The sequence below is a fragment of the Sus scrofa genome, chromosome 13, assembly GCF_054392235.1.
Source record: "Sus scrofa isolate SSC_HxYL_T2T_F1_AM1 chromosome 13, Sscrofa_HxYL_maternal_Yorkshire_Landrace_v2.0, whole genome shotgun sequence".
Lineage (NCBI taxonomy): Eukaryota > Metazoa > Chordata > Mammalia > Artiodactyla > Suidae > Sus > Sus scrofa.
The window spans coordinates 30,856,000-30,877,464 of NC_139395.1; the positions used below are offsets into that span (position 1 = coordinate 30,856,000).

Genomic DNA, 21,465 nt, shown 5'->3' on the forward strand with positions numbered 1-21,465 from the left:
GGGGTCAGGAATTGAACTAGCATCATAGCAGTGACCCAGAGCCACAACAGTGACAATGCCTCATCCTTAACCCACTCAGCCACCAGGGAATTCTAAGGAGGCACTTATTAAAAAGTAAAAACTCCTAGATTCTATCCCAGACTATCAAATAAAAATAGCCAAAGGAGAGTTTCTCACAAATACAGTTTTTAATAAAAACCCCTGGTGGTTCTTATCATTTTGCAAACTTTGGACACGCACTATTACATCTTTAAGTTAGATTGTTTTCTGGCCATTAGATTATGCTTTCAAGGATTTGTAGTAATTTGAGGAATATTCACAATAAAATATATAATGACCAAAAAAAACAAAAACAAAAACAAAAACAAAAAACCCAGAATATAAAATTATAGAGAGAGTATGCTCAGAATGCAGAAGAGAGTAAATAAAACCTGTCATTTTAAAAGCTGGCCTCAGATGTCCTCTTTCCATTTAGGAAAATTCCTAGATGTGAATGTGCTTGAAAGGAGGACCAGCATGAGACAGAGAACAAGAGAAAATGGTGCAGGAAAGGGGCAGGGATATTTAGTTCCCTGGGTATCCCTTGGGCCAAAGACAGATAGGTTTAAAAGGAAAACGAAGGGAGACTGAGCAAGAGATTAAAGACTGCAGAGCAGGTGAGAGATTATCCAATGAGGTATTCCAGATGGTGAGGCTAGCTGAGACTCATAGCACCAAAGATGCCCACTATTACAATTTAAACTCTTGGCTGTACAGTGCTTTCCTGAATCTTCATGTCATCCACTCCCATGCCCTGCCCCTCAGGAAGCATGCTCTGGGGGATTTAAGAAAAACGGCATCTACAGACTTGTGGGTACAGGGCAGAAGGGAGAGAATACTGACAGAATGATGCAGGGATAGACAGAGATGTGTTAGCATCTCCATGATTTCCCCGAATATTAGAGTGACGCCAGAAGTCTGGGAGATCTGGGTAGTCCCATGCATTTGACATTTTGATCACATACACACAGGATAAAGAACAAGTACCAAATGGTAGAAAGAGTGTTACCTCTTCACACTGAAATTAAAAATGCTTCATATCTTGTTTTGTTGCTGTCTTCCGTTGGACATATATTATCTGTATAACAAAGGGAAAATATGATTACACTTTGTGGAAATAAAGGAAGGTTTCAAAGGTTTTTCAACAAGAGCATTTCTAAACTTTTTAGATAGTAAATAAGCCAAATCTAACACTCAATTTAAAATCCTAGGAATTCCCTGGTGGCTCAGCAGGTTAAGGATCCAGAGATCTTCATTGCTGAGGCTCAGGTCGTTGCTGTGATGTGGGTTCAGTCACTGGCCTGGGAAATGACATATGCCATGGGCATGGCCAAAGAAAAAATTTAAAAAAAATCCTACAGTACTGGGAGAGCTATGCTGCACTAGTTAACATTTTGAAAAAACCTATATTTGTCTGTCTATCATAACTAAAACCAAACTCCTGGGGTCTCCAAAGATGATGTGCTACACAAAATAACTTACGCTGAACCATATTGCATCATGCATGGATTCCACTGGTTCAAAGTGGGGAAAAAATTTAGTGGCTTTATTTTCATCTGTACAATTCTTTTTGCTGGCTTCTTTTTTTTCTCTAAAAAATAACTTTTTCTCTATTTAGGGAGGAAAACAGTATTGTATTTCCCCCATTAACATGTAGTTTCTGCTATCAGGTGAACAGATTGAAGGCCACCTCTACCCCTGCTGCTGTGTGACCTTGGCTGAGCTGTTCCCTCTCTCTGCAGCTGTGTTTACCCATGTGTAAATGGAAATAATGATGCTTCTCACTTCCTAGGGCTTTTGTGAAGATCACATGAGTTAATGCATGTAAAGGGCTGGCCATTGTCTACAGCCAATTGTGCAAAATAAATTAACAGCAATTGGTGTTTGCTCATAATAGAAACTTTAGGGGGAAAATATCAAGAAGGAAATAAATATGATCTAAATTCTTACATCCAAGGCAAGACACACTTTGGTGAGTTTTCATCTTCCTTCTTTCTTTCTTTATTTTTTTATTATAATCAATTGTTACATCCCCAATATATTTTTTTTTCTACTCTACAGAATGGTGACCCAGTTACACATACATGTATGCATTCTTTTTTCACACGTTATCATGCTCCATCATAAGTGACTAGACATAGTTCCCAGTGCTACACAGCAGGATCTCATTGCTAATCCATTACAAATGCAATAGTCTGCATCTATTAACCCCAAGCTCCCAATCCATCCCACTTCCCCCCCTCCACAATCACAATTCTATTATCCAAATCCATGAGTTTCTTTTCTGTGGAAAGGATCATTTGTGCCATATATTAGATTCCAGTTATAAGTGATATCATACGGCATTTGTCTCTCTCTTTCTGACTTACTTCACTCAGTATGAGAGTCTCTAGCTCCATCCATGTTGCTGCAAATGGCTTTTTTTGTTCTCTTTTGTGGCTGCGGAGTATTCCATTGTGTATATATACCACACCTTCCTAATCCAATCATCTGTTGATGGACACTGGGTCCAAGTCTTGGCTATTGTGAATAGTGCTGCAATGAACACCCGGGTGCATGTGTCTTTTTGAAGGAAAGTTCTATCCAGATAGATGCCCAAGAGTGGGATTGCTGGGTCATATGGTAGTTCTATGTATAGATTTGTAAGGTACCTCCATACTGTTCTTCATAGTGGTCGTACCAGTTTACATTCCCACCAACAGAGCAGAAGGGTTCCCTTTTCTCCACAGCCCCTCCAGCATTTGTTATTTGTGGACATATTAGTGATGGCCATTCTGACTGGCGTGAGGTGGTATCTCATGGTAGTTTTGATTTTCATTTCTCTAATAATCCGGGATGTTGAGCATTTTTTCATGTGCTTGTTGGCCATCTGTATATCTTCCTTGGAGAAATGTTTATTCAGGTGTATTGCCCATTTTTCCATTGGGTTTTGCCTTTTGTGCTGTTGAGTTGTATAAGTTGCTTGTATATTCTGTAGATGAAGCCCTTGTCAGTTGCATCGTTTGACACTGTTTTCTCTCATTCTGTAAGTTGTCTTTTTGTTTTCTTTTGGGTTTCCTTTGCTGGGCAAAAGCTTGTCAGTTTGATTAGGTCCCATTGGTTTACTGTTGCTTTTATTTCTGTTGCTTCGGGAGACTGACCTGAGAAAACATTTGGAAGGTTGATGTCAGAGAATGTTTTGCCTATGTTCTCTTCCAGGAGTTTGATGGTGTCTTGTCTTACATTTAAGTCTTTCAGCCATTCTGGGTTTATTTTTGTGCATGGTATGAGGGTGTGCTCCAGTTTCATTGATTTGCATGCAGCTGTCCAGGTTTCCCAGCAATGCTTGCTGAAAAGACTGTCGTTTCCCCATTTTGTATTTTTGCCTCCTTTGTTGAAGATTAATTGACCATAGGTGTCTGGGTTTCTTTCTGGGTTCTCTATTCTGTTCCATGGGTCCGTATGTCTGTTTTGGTACCAGTACCACACTGTCTTGATGACTGTGGCTTTGTAATATTGCCTGAACTCTGTGAGAGTTATATTCCACACCTTCTTTATCCATTCCTCTGTTGTGGACATTTATGTTGGCTTCATGTCTTGGCTATTGTAAACAGTGCTACAATGCACCTTTTGGGGTACATGTATCTTTTCTGTTTGAATATTCTTCAGTATATTCTCAGGAGCAGGATTGCTGGATTATATTTTAGTTCGCTTCTTAATTTTTTTAAGGAACCACCATACTGTTCTCCACAGTGGCTGCACCAATTTACATTCTCACCAACACTGTAGGTCAAAGGCAACTGACATTTCTTATGTATTTTTCAAAGTGATGAATAAGTCCAATTTTCCTTATTCTAAATCATAACTGTTGACCATGCACACAGTGACAGGCTCGCTGCTGATGTTTTGCTGCTACCTGTATTCGAACGGGAATACCACATGGAGCTGACAGTGAAGGGAATTAAATTGCCTAAGTGTTTACAATTACATGTGGACTTTCTGGGTTCACCACCAGATCTGACTCCAACCTCTCCACTATCACTTACATCTGAGTGACAACCTTTATTCAGTAAATTTGTGAGTTTTACCATATCTGTATGCTTCTCTTCCGTAAATTGATCTCATTTACATCTGAAGAAAAAATTGAAAGAGAACTTTACATCTCTGTTATAAAAGAAAATCACTAGTAATTATCTCACATAAACAAAATAAATAAAAATATATACTTTCGTGTGTATCACCTAAACTCATCTTCTCCCTCTAGCTCCTCTCCCCACCTCCTGCTAGAGACCAGATGAGGTCACACTGGGGGACATGCTCTGCTTCCCTTATAAAAAAAAGGCAGTGTCTAGAGATGGCAGGGCGAGACCACAAGAACTCTGTAAGAACCTGGGACCTTGCCTTTCTCCTATTGGTTTCTTTGTTCTCCCTCTGTTCTGTGTGGTCCTAGGAGTAGCGGGGGAGACATCTTTATAGAGTCAAGGGTGAGTATGCTTGTCTCAAAGGAGAAGAGAGAAGGGCCCCAAAGGTTTACCTCCTGTTTAACTTTACTTGAACAAAGGCCTAGGGACTCAGAGCATGAAAACAGAACCACTAGTTTCATCCTCTGGGTAACTCATGCTTCTTTTCCATCAGTGGAACCCTGATAGGCTGATCAAATCTGGTGACTTTCAGTTCCAAATCCAGGTTAAGCCTGTCTGGCCAGGCTTAGTCTGGTAGCATTTTCTTTGTCTTTTTTGGGGGGCCACACATGTGGCATAGGGAAGTTCTCAGGCCAGGGGTTGAATCAGATCTGAAGCAGCTGGCCACAGCCATAGCAATAGCAGATCTGAGCTTCATCTGCAAACTACACCTCAGCTTATGGCAACACCTAATCCTTAACCCACTGAGTGAGGCCAGGGATTGAACCCACATCCTCCTGGATGCTTGTAGGGTTCTTAACTGGCTGAGCCACAGTGGAAACTCCTGGTAGCATTTTCTTAATCAAATACAATGACAATTTGAATCAACTCTCAGGTCCACTAAATATTTCTCCTTTTTTATCATGAAGAAAACAAAGGCACTTTGATTCTTTGAACATATTTTTAAAAAATTAAAAAAAAAAAAAAACCCTCACTGTGTCAACTTCTGTTTGCTATTGTGGGACCTGACAGTTATCTGAAGAGAACCAGCCAGATTTAATCTGACAGCCCCAGTCAGGGAAGAGTGCTACCAATCTAATTACCCAGTAATCTAGTCAGAATGGTAGTAATTCTAGGCCTTTCTCAGGCAGTTAATCACATTCCTCTTGCATTGGCGCCACACACGGGGAGCTTTTAGGAACAAGGTTTGGGGCTTGCCTGAACTGCTGTGGTGAGAGATTTCTTTGCTGACTTCCTCCAAACTGGGTTCTTCAGGTTGGTTGGTGTTTCTCCTCCTTAGCCCTTCGCTTTGTTGCCAAAATGGTCTTAGGTAGATCTCACATTTTAAGTTGGATAAACTCCCAAACTTCTTTCCAAATGCAACAGGGAAGGGGGCTGACCCGGATCCATTTGCTTCTTTCCTCGTGCAGGGATAAATAAAGGATACTACGCAATTTGGGGGGATGGAGAGAGGTGAAAAAGTCATTTTTCTACAAGGAAAGTGCTGCAGTTTTCAAACTATTTTGCATGTCATTTCTCTCTTGATCTGAGCAATTTTAGAGCGAGGTTTTACAGAGAAAAGAGACCGTGAGCAGACATTCAGTCTGTCCATGGCTCTGAATGTCAAGCTCTAGGCATTATCGATCATTTTCTTAATCACAATTCTAATACAGAATGTAAAGATTGAAAAAGGGGAGTTACACACACACATACACACACACAAACACACACACACACATCCACTGAGCAGGAGAACTTGTGTTGCCAGGGTAAGTAATACCACTGCCATTTTCTTTCTCTGAAAACCCCTATTTAGGATAATTTCATATTATTCCAGTAAGTCAGAATGTTTTTCAAGTGCATTGCTTTCTGACACTCCAAAAACAGAGGGGTCTCTGAAAAATCATTAAACTAACACCCCGTCTCTTTTCTTCTACTCTTGTGCTTTGAACATTTCTCCAACTTTTCATAATCACTGCTTGGTCAGTCTGAATCCAAACATTGGCGTCTAAGAGAGGGGAATTCCAGGCCCTAATAGGTTTATAATGTAGTAATTTCCCCCAAAAGTTATCTGTGATAAATGGGCTTCCCAAATAGCCTCCAGCAATCATAACACAACATATGAGGCGAACACGACAAAGAGGAAACGTGAAACGCTGTATTCAGTTATTGGTTGTAATTTTGAACAGGTTTCAACCACAGCTTGTACTTTCTCACCTGAAATTGTTTATGGACTTGAAAATGTTGCTATGTCTGTAATCGTGGGAGGTGTAGGCCCCTGGGGCTCTGTTGTTTGGGTGTGCCTCTATGCACACATAGGAACTGTTGCTGAATCAGGGTGCATTTGGGCTGAGAGTCTGAAGCATGTGGGCCTGGAGGCTGGTGTCTGAGTACCTGTCATTCACCCTCTAAGGATGTCAACTTTTTGTTTGCAGTTTAGATTGCACAAAAACTATCACTATGAGTTTATTTAAGGAGTTCTCTATAAATAAGCCCTCATTTGGGACTATTATCCAATATAGTATACACATTTTAGTGTCTTCTTACAAGTGCTATAATTGATTCCAAAGTTCAGATGAAAAAGGGTTCCATCTGAAGAGCAGTTCATGCTAGGCATTTATTATAGTACTTCCATGCATCAGAATTTATATTTCAATCCAGAAGAAATGTATTCTCTGGGTCACAAATTGAAACCTTTACTCAATAATTATATCTAAACATGTCAATACGTATCACTTTATATAATAACTTTCATCTAAAAATATGAAAGCATTTGTGCGCAATTAGTGTTGTGACGATTGCTGGCAGAAATGTTGCTGGCATCTTATAGAATCAAAATGAGAAAAAAAAGAAAATACTGATGGCTTGTAATGATCCCAGCATCTCAGTGTATAATTGGCACAAATAAAAAGAACACCAATTTGTACATTGCTCAAGGCTATTTCTCAGTACAAGTTAAAGTGACTCAGGGATGCAGGAGACTCACAAGAGAAAGTGCATGTGAAGAGCTTACCTGAGCAGCAGAACCTCTGGGTATTTGCAAATGCAGCACTCTTTTCTCCGCTTTAAATACTAGCTCTTGAATTACACAAGTGGTTGTTATCTGCAAATCAGTATACATTGATTCCTCTGTTCAAATTAATATCTGCTGAATGAGTTTGGCTTTGTAAAAGTTCAGCTTGGTGTCCTATTCATTCTTTGCCTGGGTGTCTGATGCTGTCTCAAGAATGTCCCAGGACAAAAGGGTCTTTCTATAAAGAACAATAATAAAGTCCATTATTACAGTACATGAATTATCACCCTGCCTTGGATCAAGTTTGACTTTGTACAAAGAGGGGTATCGACTTCAAACTTCAGTTAAATCATGACAAGGTAATTATTTTAAGCTTTCATTCATTGTACATAAGTCTTAACATCTCACTCTATCAGTTTTTAATACTGTTTATTCCCATCACCTTGTTTTGCCTTTCTTTTTTTATTTAACATGTTTGAGTTTAGAGGCAGTCTCCTTCAAGTTTGTGATTGTTGTACTTTCATACACAATTAGAAGTTATAAGGTGTTATTTGCTGTTTTGCAACATGAATGGCCTGTCACCCATAGTGGAATTGTTCATTGTCTTTGATGAGATTGTAAAAATTGGTGGTTTGCGTAAATTATTACTGGCCATTATCCAAACCCTTCCCCTCCTCCCCAAAATACAGTCTTTTCAATTTTTATTGTCTACTTATGTGCACTTTGGCATGGCCTGCATTTAGGAATTCTTTCAAAGTGCTATGTTACTTTTCATCTGTTGAGGCAGTTTTCTGGGTAGTCTTCGGAACTTTATGTTGGTAACACACAGTTCTGCTACCTTCAGGATGTTACCTTAAATCTGTGCTGTAACCATTTGCCACATGTACCTATTTAAATTGAAATTTAAGTTCATTACAATTGAAGTGAAAATTTCAGTTTCTTAGTTGCGCTAGTCACATTTCAAGTGCTCAATAACTTTAAGTAGTGGCTTCCTGATTAGATAGGAAGGTATAGAATATTTCTGTCATTGCAGGAAGTGCTTGTGGCCAGCAGTGCTTTAATTGCTAGACACACTTCCAGAGGAGAGATCTATGTTGACTCAGAGGCAGAGAGCAGTTGTGACTATTCACTTCCAGGTTCAGTACCAGAAGCAGCAGAGTCAGTAACAGTGGCTGAGACCCTGGAAAGTACACACGTGTAATTAATTATACCTCACTATGAGTTCTCACTGCAATTAATGAAATCATTCAAATGTTAGTTTTATTAATTCTTTAAAAGGAATGGAACAAACAGCCACCTGACAGTTCTTTTCATTTCACTGTTAACAAGTCACCTAAGGACTCTAACAAACACGTTGTTCACCTCTGAATACTGGTAAAGCCTTCTTAGCAATGCTTCTGTTGCCTATTGATTCAAAGTTGCCTCCATCCCATGCCTGTCAAGGGTTCATTTCTCCTCCTCCTTTCCCTCTTATTCTCTTTCCCTACCTTTACCCCTATTCCTGCTGTTGATGTTGTTTAATTATCAGAGGGAAGAAATAGAGGAGATTGAATGTGTTTTTTTAAAGGAAAGATTCTGTTTTTGGAATTTCCCACTTGGTTTAAAGGAAGAAGCTTTAAGGCAGCCAGCCTTCTTTCCTGCTTCTGTCCTCCTGCTGAATGTGTGTGTGTGCGCATATATAGTGTTAACTGGTGGCAAACATCAGGCTGCTAAAGCATCCTTCACTTTTCTATCAAGTGCTAGAAGCCAGATGCCTGTGGGCTATTGTGGCCTCTGCCAGGAAGGATCCTCACTCACTGTGGACACTTCTGCTTGTTCTCTTTGAAAGCCGGGACCCATCAAACTCCAGAAAATGTTGGTCAAAGTTTTCCCATGAAATAATCACCAGAAAGATGACTAAATATTTCATTATCAGGTCTCTAAATGGAAGAAGGATATACATAACAATTATTTAGTAGGGAACAAATGCACAAAATCAAAGAAATTGTGTTACTCCCTGGTGTCTTTAAAAGCTTAGGCTTTTGAAGAACTCCAGATGATTAGGGATATGTTATATCTGGGCCAGATTGTGTATGCAGAGCTGGAGGTGACCTCTTCCAAAAAAAATACTTAGGCAAACCTGAAATTTGAGGATATCGTAACACTCTAATATAGATAGATCATTTTTAAACTGAATTTTTGCCATCAATTTTTAACTGATCACACTCATTTATCTTAAAATATAAAGGTTATCATATATGTCTTCTTTAAATCTTCAGATCTTCTGTGAATGTCCTGTCTTAAATTCTACCCCTCTCCACAAATACCTCATGTACTTTATTATTATCATTATTATTATTATTGTTGTTGCTGTTGTTGTTGTTATTATCCTTTGCCCTTTAGGGCCGTACCCACGGCATATGGAGGTTCCCAGGCTAGGGGTCTAATCAGAGCTGCAGCTGCCCTATGCCAGAGCCACAGTAATGCCAGATCCGAGACGAGTCTGCGGCCTACACCACAGCTCATGGCAAAACTGGATCCTTAACCAACTGAGTGAGGCCAGGGATCGAACCCACGGCCTCTTGGTTCCTAGTCGGATTCATTTCTGCTGGGCCACAAAGGGAACTCACACCTCATATATTTTAGCACTGTTTAGCCCAGGGCTTTTCCCAGAGCAAGCTATATACCCATTTCCACTGTGACTTAAATGCTACCTAGAGAACTTGGGCTCATCACTCACCTTTGCTCAAACACTCTGTGTGTAGTGAATTGCCACCAAGCCCATCGTAGGTGTCCTTTGCTCCATGACAAATGACCCCAAGATTTAGTGGTTTAAAAAACATTTATGATCTCAGTGTCATTGGGTCAGGAATCCTCAGGGTACTTGTCTGTACCCTCTGGCTTAGGGGCTCTCACAAGGCTGTACTCAGAATCTTGGCCAGGATTGCATCTAGGGGAGGGGCCACTTCCAAAATATACCTGGCTGTTGGAACAACTCAGTTCCTCCTGAGGCCAGAGATCCTTCGTACATGGGCTTCTTTCCATAGGGCAGCTTACAACATGGCAAGTGAGCAGACCCAGAGAAAGCGTAAAGAAGCCAGGATCACAGCCTTGTATAACCTAATCTAAAAAAGGATGTCCTATCTCTTTGCTGCGTTCTATGCATAAAAAACCAAAGTCACTGTTTGTAGCCCATACTCACAGGGAGGGCATTAATGAGGGTATGAAGACCAGAAGAGCGGGACCTTTGGGGTTCATGTCAGAAGTTTCTTACCATATGATGACTGGAAAAAAAAGAAAAAGAGCACAACCTAAAAGTTGAGAGTTGTGTTTTATTTGGCGGACAAATCCGAGGACTTAAGCCCAGGATGCAGCATCTCAGATAGCTCCGAGACTGCTACAAAGAGGCAAGGGGAAGCCAGGACATATAGGGTTTTGTGCAACAAAGACCAGGTAGTCAGAATATCAAAGTAGTCCTGTTAATTAAAGAAAACTAGGCATCTTAAGGAATTTAGTGCTTTTCTATGTATGGGAAGATGTAAGAGTCTGGGCTCACTGAAATCATTCCTTTGATAGGCACCTCAGCTACCTAGGCTTGAATCCTGTGCTTTCTCATCCTGAATTTCCTCAGGGTGCACCATTATGGGTGGCCGCTATCAGATAGTTGCAACATCCTTTTTTTACTGATATAGCAGGCAGCATTCGTAGTACATACATACATAGCTTCTACCTACCCAATCCTAGAGTCACTAAACATTGGGTTCTTATACTACCATGGGGAATGGCAACAATTCCCCACTCAATTACAGCTGTTTCCATAGCTTACATGTTTTTGTATCTCTGAGACAGCAGCTACGTGGGGAGGGGTATATAAATATGAATTGAAGAACTGAATGAATAAACCAATCCATTATGAGGATTTATATAAAGACGGTTGAAATCCATTGAATGGAAATCTACTGAATGGACAATCCTACAAAGGATTTCCTATGATAATACCACAAACGAATTCCTTAAGGAATTCAAGTTCTGCAGAATCAGGCATTAAAAATTTCCGCACTGGAGTTAGTACTTGCTCCTTCTGGATGTAGGTGGTAGAGGGCCTTCAGTTCTTCTACAGGCTCTTTATACTAGAATTTTCAAAACCAGATTCAGCTGCTTGTTTATTAAGCTATTGTTTTAACATGAGAGAAATGTCTTTGCAGCTTCTTGACCTACACTCAGATGAATTAACAGAGTGGAAGACAGAGGTTCTTGAAACTTCTAAACCATTGTACATTAAAGGAAGGCAATTTTATAGAATTTCTAGCTTTTTCCTAAACGCCTCAAAGTGTCTACTTTTTAAATTTATTTTTCTTTCTTTTCCTTTTTTTTTTACTTGTAAGAAAGCTTACCAACTATGATAGAAAAAATAAAAATCATTTTATATCTATCTATCTATCTGTCTATCTATCTATATGTATATATAAAGAAATCTTAACCCTGCTCATTTCAAAACATTAAGGTGCTTGGAAAAATCTCAGAGGAACCAACAAACTTCCATGTTACCCTTACATCCATCATTCTTTATTTTTAATTGCATGTGACCTGCTTCATGTCACCGAACCAGTGGAAACAGAGAATAAACTATCTAGTTCTTCTCAGCTTTAGGAAAATCCCCTAGGAACTATGTAACTTTACTGCCTATTTTGGGAGTATAGAAGGTGCCCTGAAGCCTTGGAGTCCAACCAACATAGTGACTCTCTTCTCATTTCCAACTTCAGAACTAATCGTGATTTTAAATAAACATTTTAAAAAAGTCTTGCCTTTGGTCCAAAGCTCTGAGTCTGTTTCTCACTCATTCTCTTCTTCCTATCTTATAAACAACTGCATGCTGCTGTGCTACTTTTTTCCTTAATTCAATTAATTTTATTTACTTTTGAATAGATACTATGTACATGTGCCAACAAATGTAAGGAAGCATCTCCTTCTCCTCCCAACCATTGTTGAGATTATTTCCCTCTTAAAGTCCAGGGAATCTTGCTAGATGGCTTATGCCCATCTGGAGTTGTGCAAATGCCATGTGAATTTATTGTTCCATATCAAACTATGTCATTGAATTCTAACACATGATGTTTTTAACTCATACAAGCACATTCTTGTGTTATTTTAATTAACTAGTCAAAGTAAGTGAGTAAGTACATATATGTATATATGATTTGTAGCCTGTGAAGATATGTTCGGAGTCTTACAAATTGTTACTGGGAGTCTTAAAAGTTGTGAGAAAAAAAAATATTGTCCTGTTTTATGGGTATTTATTATAAGCATATAGGATCTGAAGAACCATAATTAAGCTTCTTGGAAGCTGCAAAGCCACTCTGGGTCAGAACTTCCAGGTCAGAAAAAAATGTTTATTAAACAAGAAAAGTAGAAAGGACACATTGTCATTCATGAGACAAAGACAGATGTCCTCACCCTATTATCTTCCTCCAAGAGGCATTTTTTTAGACTATGTGTGCATATTTGTGTACTCCCCAAAAAATAAATGTCTGGGTATATCAATCAGTATCCAGTGAGATCCGCTAGGTGATTGCTCACCAAAACCCGGAATTATGTAGATGTCCTCCATATTCGTGGAAGCCACAGACGTCACCTTGAAATCGATCAGCGATGACTATGATCAACATGATGGTCATCACATGGCACAAGGCTGATTCCCCATTGGCCATGACCCTCATAATTGGGCTGTTATCAGTAAGACGGAACTGGAAGCATTTCAGAGATGATTCGGAACAGAGGGGCTTACGCTGTGTTTAGTTTTATATCCTGCTCTTTGATGAAAGGAACAGATATTTCCTTTCACCAAAAGGAAAGCAAATACCCAGAAAGGTTAAATTCAAATCTAGTGATTTGAATTCTTTCTTAGGAAGTCTAGCCAACACTTGAAAGCCAAGTAAGACATCCAGACCCTTGCTTTTTTGCTTAAAAAGGTAGTTCCACTATGGTAGATAAAGTGTCAATTATATGTAGTGTTTGACAAGGTACTTGCCCTGTGGACAAGTGAATACAATTAGACATGGCAATTTAATTTCTGAGTAAGTAACTACTTAAGTTATTAAAAGGCAGCAGTAAAATTATCTTTCAGTTGTATTGGCTAAAATTGTCTTTTATTAACACTGTACACTGTAAGGTTTTTCTAATCCTTCAATCATATATTTATTTGGAAAATCTAGTGGTCTTAATGCATTTCAGGAGTTTATTGAATATCATGTTGTGTTTAGGAATGCTGGTTTATTCACCAGGGTATAAGTGCAATTTCTTTTGTAGAACTTGAAGTCTTGATATGGTTCTATACTCCAGGATAAATCCCAACTACTCTAGTTGTTGAATTCTTTTGGTATTGCCTTAAAAGAATCAAAACCACATTTATTACCTTATCAAAGCAATAGGCTATCAAACTGTCACATGAAAGGCTATAAGAGTTCCTTAGTAATAACCTCTTTGGAGCAACAGCAATGCTTCCCAGCTTCAGAGACTATTGCTTCCAGGGCATGAAAATCAGAATAGGGCTTTTACTTAGGTCTCTGATTGGCTTGAGAGGATTAACACATGTAGCAGAATGGATATGCCTCCTTTTTTATTTAGAGAAAGCATCTATTTTGTGCAATTAAAAAAATGGTGGAACCTCAAAATATGCTTAGGATACACTTTTATAAGAAAACAATTTGCTTTATTTTGGACTTGGGAACGAGGGGTGTTGAGTGTGATTATGATTTTTTTGAACAAAGTAAAATGGTAGATTTTTGCACAACTGAAGGATATGTTCCCCAGTCTTAAGTCATGATAAATATAGGGTTGAAGGTTCATCTACGATTTGTACATAAAAGTTCAGAAATTAAGCAAAAAATGCATTTTGATTTGTAACATCTTTCAAAATTAGGAGCACACACACATACATAAATGTTGATTGAAAGATGTACACATACAAACACATGCACAAATGTGGATTGAAACTTGGCCAGTTTTTAAGCACTGTTAGTCCTAAAATAGTAATCTTCTATGCACTCCTAAGTAGGGATCTCTTTCAGCATATTTTCCACCCAGAACTTCTTTACTATAAACCATACTGAGTACTTACTTTCTCTTTTTCAAAGCAAAATGCTGAGTGATTACAGTGATGACAGGCTGGGTAGTTGGTAGCTTAGCAAATTCTCATTCAACTTAGCCCTAGATATGCGTCATCATGCCTCATATCATGATTCCAAAGACATTCTAGAAATAAACAATATAATTCCATTGGGAGTACTTAATTATTTCAGACTTTTCAAAAGTAAAAGATAATTTTTGATCAGTTTTTTTTTTCAGTGAGTGAAGAACTCTAGTACATTCCTAATCATATATGTGGAAGTAAGTAACTATATTCTCCTCCTTTAGTTTGGATAATTACTGGCCACAAAATCCTGGAGAAAGTAGAAAAAGCCCTTTTTTGATGATGATTGTGGTCAGAGGATATCATTGATTGCAAACAACTGAGAAATGTAGAAATTTCAATGGATCAGCAATTTCCTGTCTTCCTAAACATGTGAAACACAAAGGGAGGGATGTGACCCTAATTTCCTCAGCTGTAATTCCATCCTGTTTGGTTTTCATAAATATAAATTCTCATGTTAATTTTTAACCAAACCCATAAATTTTCCCACAATTTTGTATCCTTGTAGGGAGTTGGGAGATAATTTAAAGAGAAATTCAAAAACTCATATAAATGGCAATTTTTTAAGATATAATTAGGGTGCCTGTCAAAGTATTTGGAGCCCAGATCAACTTTGAAGATTAGGTAAGAAACCCAAGACTTTTTAAAATATCTATGCCTTCCTTCAGCCATTTAATATTTAATCACCAATCAGTGGTTTTCATCTCCCTTGCTAGTGATCTTATAATTACATACGTGACATGTACTTGAGGAAGAAGAATTCACTAAGAGGATGTGGCATTATTTCATTGCTCACATCCATGGAACAAAAGATAAAACTAAAATTCCTTGAAGGAAGTTCTGTTTCAAAGTGTCTAGATTAATTCAGGTGAAAAAAAAAAAAGGAGGTTAATAGTGTTTGAACAGGAAATATATTTGAAATTTGTTTCTCCAGTATTCCCACAGTTTGTTCTGTGCTAGAGTCCTCTAATCCCAGAGGTCTCAAGGCCTTTACCATGTCACATGCTCTCTTGTCAATTTCTGAACTCCATGGGAAGGCAAACTTTCTGCTCCTAGAGGCTGACTTCTAAACTTCAATGCCTGTTTATTTTCTTTGGACTAAACATATGCAAAGGTTAGAACAATGAATCTGTAGGAAGTAGGGAAATGCATAGCAGCAGGATTCATGTTGGTGGACTTGTGGACTAGAAACAACCTCTAGCATCAAATTTCATAGATGGAGTGGATTAAGAAGAGGACAGATAGTTCCTGCTGTGGTGCATTGGATCGCTGTGGAGGTGTGGGTTTAATCCCTGGCCTAGGAACTTCCATGTACTGTGTGTATGGCCAAGAAAAAAAAAAAAAGACAGATGTTTGAAAACATTGGTTAGAAAAGAGCCATTATTTGGAAAAAGAAAAGGAAAAGCCCTCATAAAAATTACTCGTTAAGATTTGCTTAGAAATCTTTGTGATAGCTACATGATGGCAAAGCTTTGGATCCACACAGACCTGGCATTTAATTCTAGATATCTTGCTTATTAGCCATAAGATCTCAGATAAGCTACTCAAACTCTTGGAGTGACATTTCTCCATCTGAAAAATTGGAATCAGTATACTTAACATTTCACAGTTATGCTAAAGGCAGTAGATATGAAGAGCCAATTTTAATGTAAAACCTGGCAAAGACTAAGTTATAACTATGACTGTGACTTCTCCTCTCATTTGTCCTCCTCCCCACCATCACCGGAGAGGCACAATCCAGTTTAAAATCGAAAGGATGGTACAGAGCTGAAGGCGAGCATTTCTGACGCATGCTTAGCCACTCAAGGCCAGAGATGCAGTAATTTTAGAATTAACATTGTTTCCTTTTAGCCAAAGGATTCTAAGCTATGGGCCAGGATGAGTATGTGTATTAATGCGCTTCTAGGTGATAGTAGTCTTTGTGCCTAAATCCTAATGAACATTATCATCTTGTCACACCGATAACATTTTCATAGTGGTACTTGCCTATATCAGTTGGGGTGTATTTTTTTTCACCAATTAAGTCTTGCAGCTACTCCTCAAACCCCCATTAGCAAATGCCATCGTATGTCTTTAGTAATCATCTTGTGGCATTCCTACCTGTTGTGGCTTTGCCATGTGTCAAATTTATTGATCACAGTCTATGCTTGGGAAAGTCTAATGTTCTGTATAGAATAGAAGTTGTTCAGTCCTCAACTTCAAGGTGTGCTTTGTCAGACCCCATTTTCAGTGTCTTCATAAACCTTGTTATGTGTTTGTTCACTTATTGGGCACATCTTTACTATTCTGTATGTGAGAATTCAGAAGGATGTAGTGTTTTGCATCCCATCTGCGTGGCCTTCTCTCCCTGCTCCTTCTCTGCAAGAAAGGAGGATTGCCAGTGAGTCAGTTTGCAGGGACCACTTAGCTGGTACCTCTGCCCTACCCCTTTTTAAATACCTGTCACTGTAGAAACGATGTTGAATAGAGAGAGTGGGCAGAAGGACTGACAGAAGAGACACTGTACATAATCCCAATTCTGATCATTTTAAACACATTGTTTTTTAAGTGATAAAACTTCCATGTGGTAAGAGAGGATCAGGGTGATAGAGGAATCGAGGTTCCTTACTTCGTTAAGGACGTAGAGTAATTGTCAGGCCACACACTGATATGCCTTCAGGGCCATCAGTAATTATTGGCCACAGGCTGTTATGTGGACATGAGCAAATTAGAGAGTAGAAACATGGAGGATGGGGGGGCACTGCTACTGTAAAATGCTCTGAGGTGCAGGAATGCGGGCTGAATGTGACCACATCTCCTGATAGTCCCAGAAAAGCCTTTTTATATTTTATAATGATTTTTATTTTTTCCGTTATAGCTGATTTACACTCTTCTGTCAGTTTTTTACTGTACAGCATGGTGACTCAGTTACACATACATGTATATATTCTTTTTTTCTCACATTATCATGCTCCATCATAGGTGACTAGGTATAGTTCCTAGAGCTATATAGCAGGATCTCATTACTTATCCATTCCAAAGGCAGTAGTTTGCATCTATTAACCCCAAATTCCCAATCAGCCCCATGACCGTCCCCCCCCCCTTGGCAACCACAAGTCTATTCTCCATTTCCATGATTTTATTTACTGTGGAAAGGTTCATTTGTACCATGTATTAGATTCCAGATATAAGTGATATCATATGGTATTTGTCTTTTTCTTGCTGACTTATTTCACTTAGTATGAGAGTTTCTAGTTCCATCCATGTTGCTGCAAATGGCATTATTTTGTTCTCTTTTATGGCTGAGGAGTATTCCATTGTGTATATATACCACACCTCCCTAGCCAATCATCTGTTGATGGACATTTAGGTTGTTTCCATGTCTTGGCTATTGTGAAGAGTGCTTCAATGAACATGCAGGTGCATGTGTCTTTTTGAAGGAAAGTTTTGTCCAGATAGATGCCCAAGAGTGGGATTGCTGGGTCATATGGTAGTTTTATGCATAGTTTTCTAAGGTACCTCCATACTGTTTTCCATAGTGGTTGTAACAGCTTACATTCCCGCCAACAGTGTAAGAGGTTTCCCTTTTCTCCACATCCCCTCCAGCACTTGTTATTTGTGGACATATTAGTGATGGCCATTCTGACTGGAGTGAGGTGGTATCTCATGGTAGTTTTGATTTCATTTCTCTAATAATCCGGGATGTTGAGCATTTTTTCATGTGCTTGTTGGCCATCTGTATATCTTCCTTGGAGAAATGTCTATTCAGGTCTTTTGCCCATTTTTCCATTGGGTTGTTGGCTTTTTTGCTGTTGAGTTGTATAAGTTGCTTGTATATTCTAGAGATAAAGCCCTTGTCAGTTGCATCATTTAAAACTATCTTCTCCCATTTTTTAAGCTGTCTTTTTGGTTTGGGGTTTTTTGTTTGTTTGTTTGTTTTTTTGATGGTTTCCTTTGCTGTGCAAAATCTTGTCAATTTGATTAGGCCCCATTGGTTTATTGTTGCTTTTATTTCTGTTGCTTTGGGAGACTGATCTGAGAAAACACTTGGAAGGTTGATGTCAGAGAATGTTTTGCCTATGTTCTCTTCCAGGAGTTTGATGGTGTCTTGTCTTACATTTAAGTCTTTAAGCCATTTTGAGTTTTTGTGCATGGTATGAGGGTGTGTTCTAGTTTCCTTGATTTGCATGCAGCTGTCCAGTTTTCCCAGCAACACTTGCTGAAAAGACTGTCTTTTTCCCATTTTATGTTCTTGCCTCCTTTGTTAAAGCTTACTTGACCATAGGTTTCTGGGTTTATTTCTGGGTTCTCTATTCTGTTCCATTGGTTATAATGTCTCTTTTAGAACCAGTACCACACTGTCTTGATGACTGTGTCTTTGTAATATTGCCTGAAATCTGACAGAATTATGCCTTCTGCTTGGTTTTTGTTCCTTGGAATTGCTTTGGCAATTCTGGGTCTTTTACGGTTCCATATAAATTTTTTAATTGTTCATTGTAGTTTGTTGAAAAACGTCATGGAATTTGATAGGGATTGCATTGAATCTGTAGATTGCTTTGGGTAGTATGGCCATTTTTACAATATTAATTTTTCCAACCCAGGAGCATGGAATAGCTTTCCATTCCTTTACATCTTCTTTAATTTCCTTGATTAATGTTTTATAGTTCTCAGCATATAAGTCTTTCACCTCCTTGGTCAGGTGTATTCCCAGGTATTTGATCTTTTTGGTTGCAATTTTAAAAAGTATTTTTTTTATTATTCCTCAAGAAAAGTCAAAATACCTATGTTAAAGAGACAGAAAGATTTTTAGATATTAACAGCCATTTTGTTAAGGCAACACTAGCCAGACCACTGACCTCATTGACTGTGGACCTAGAATATGCGTGTCTTGCCTCTAGATGCACATCTTTACTTCCTACTGCAATTAACCTGCAGGCCTTTTGTTTTATTCTGTTGCCTTTCCCTCATACTCTTCCTTCCTCAGTGTCTTCATCTGTGAATTAGGGATAAAATCATTTGTTTCTCTGCTTCTAAAAGATCACAGATCATGGCACCAGCAGAGATGCATGGGGTCATTTGGTTAACTGCATCTTGCTGGGTGCAAGAAGGATGGTTTATGAATGCTAACAGCATTTGAATTATGTGCGCTTTCATGGAAAGAGAGCTAGACCATTTAGCTCCCCCTCTGCAGAGAGTTATAAGAGAGGAAGCCAGGGAGGAAGAAGTGGGAGATATGTCTTCATGACTACCTCCTGTGGTGAACTACCAAATGGCACTGGGGATGATGAGAGCTCATCTGCATGGCAGACTCTATGCAGAGAAATCTAAAGAGAGCACAACTCTCAATATATGAGCTTAGGCTTTTGCATCTATTGGGAAATTGTGAGCAAATGTAGAGGAACTGTCAGCCTAAGGTTCTGGCTCACAACCCTTTCTTAAGCTCTGATCAGATTGTCTTTGTATCATTCTCACCCTCCCTTGCACATTAGTTAGTATAGGCTCACTACTAAAACACACCACAGCATATCATTCTATTAACCCAATAACAGCTGATGTTTCTCTGAGATACTTCCAATTGGTGGGTAGCATTTCACATAATGATTCAGAGAACCAGTGCCCTTCCATCTTGTGGCTCCCCATCCTCTGAGCTCCCCTGCCACCTGGCCAATGGGGTAAGAGTACTGTGTAGCATGTGCGGGTGGAGATTGTGAGCCAAGCCTGAAAGGAGCACATGCCATCTTGACTCACATCCCCTTGAATTTTGACTCACATCTCCTTGGCTAGAATTCAGTCTGCTTGCCACGTGGCAGGGCGGGTGGTGAGGGGTGTGGGGGCCTGGGAAATACAGTAATGTCTAACCCTAAAAGAGGAAACCACTGTGACTGTCCCCCAGTCACTACCAAGCTTGAGTTTTCAGACATGTGCCCCTCTATTTTATCATCTGCTGATTTCTTTAACACAAGACACTGAAGATAGTCAGTCATTCCCTTTATTCAGTTGCAGCTCTGCAGCTACAACTGTGGTTTCTTGGTTTTCTGTAAAACTAAACATTTTTGTATACTGTTTTGTAGGCTCTTGTTTCCTTTTTAACCTTTCTCTTCTTTCCATATACTAACTGCTTTCTCCATCCTATTGCACAGTAGGGAGGTTTCTTCTTCATTGAGATTTGAGTGTTGACTAATACCTGTGTTGTTAGGACACATGAACAGCCTCTAACATCTTGCTACTGATGGCAATGTCCTTAGCCAGGGCTCCTGATGGAAGCTATTGACTCCAGGGTAGAAATAAAAATTCATGTTTGTTAATTTTAAGTGTTTGATTCTGAGACTGTCACGGGAGACAGGGTTCTATTTGGAGTGATGTGTAATGTAAACATAAGATGATAGAATATTGTGGAATTATACAGTGACTATGATTAGTGGAAGCAGTCAATACTGATCAATGCACACAAAGCAATACAAATGTTCTTGCTCTTTTAGCACAATGTTTTATATGGTGCAGCTGTTAATGGTTGATAAATGATAAGGGAAAAGAAGATAGCTACATATTCACCCAAACTGGTGCTTGTCATGAGGATAGGCAATCTGAGTATCTATGAAAAACCTAGGCTTGATTAACCCTTGACAGAGCTTTTGTTCAAAAATTCATGAAAATGGAAAGCTTTGGGATATTGAAAGGTAAATAAGTGACCAAAATACTGTCTAATCACTGCCTATCTTTAGGCAGTTGAATATAGAGGTTAAGAGCTCTATAAACAGACTACCTCAGTTTAAATACTAGGCATACCAAAACCTAGCTGCATTTCTCTCCAAGTTCATTATAAAACTCCATTTCTCCTTCTGTGAAATGAAAATAATAAAGATGGAACTCACGATATCTTGGCAAGGATCAATAATGGGATGTTTGTGAAGAATTTATGATAATTCATGGCAAGTAGAAAGCACTTGTTACGGTTAGTTGTTATAAGTACACAGAGGAAAACAAAAAACATCTTCTTACAGAGAAAAAAAATGATATAAAGCAATGTTTCTCAAAATACCATGGGCATACCAGTACCTAAATATCAAGTTGCTATGGAGATTCTGGTTCATTAGGTCTGTCATGGAATCTAAAATTGTGTATTTCTTACAAGTTTCTAAATTACATTGACTTTGCTGGTCCATGGA

General features: G+C 38.8%; 1 protein-coding gene across 38 annotated transcripts in view; it reads left to right on the forward strand.

Moving 5' to 3' along the window:
• RBMS3 (RNA binding motif single stranded interacting protein 3) overlaps nucleotides 1–21,465 on the forward strand; it is a 1,488,242-nt gene that overhangs the window by 1,112,073 nt on the left and 354,704 nt on the right. The gene's annotated exons all lie outside the window — the stretch shown is intronic.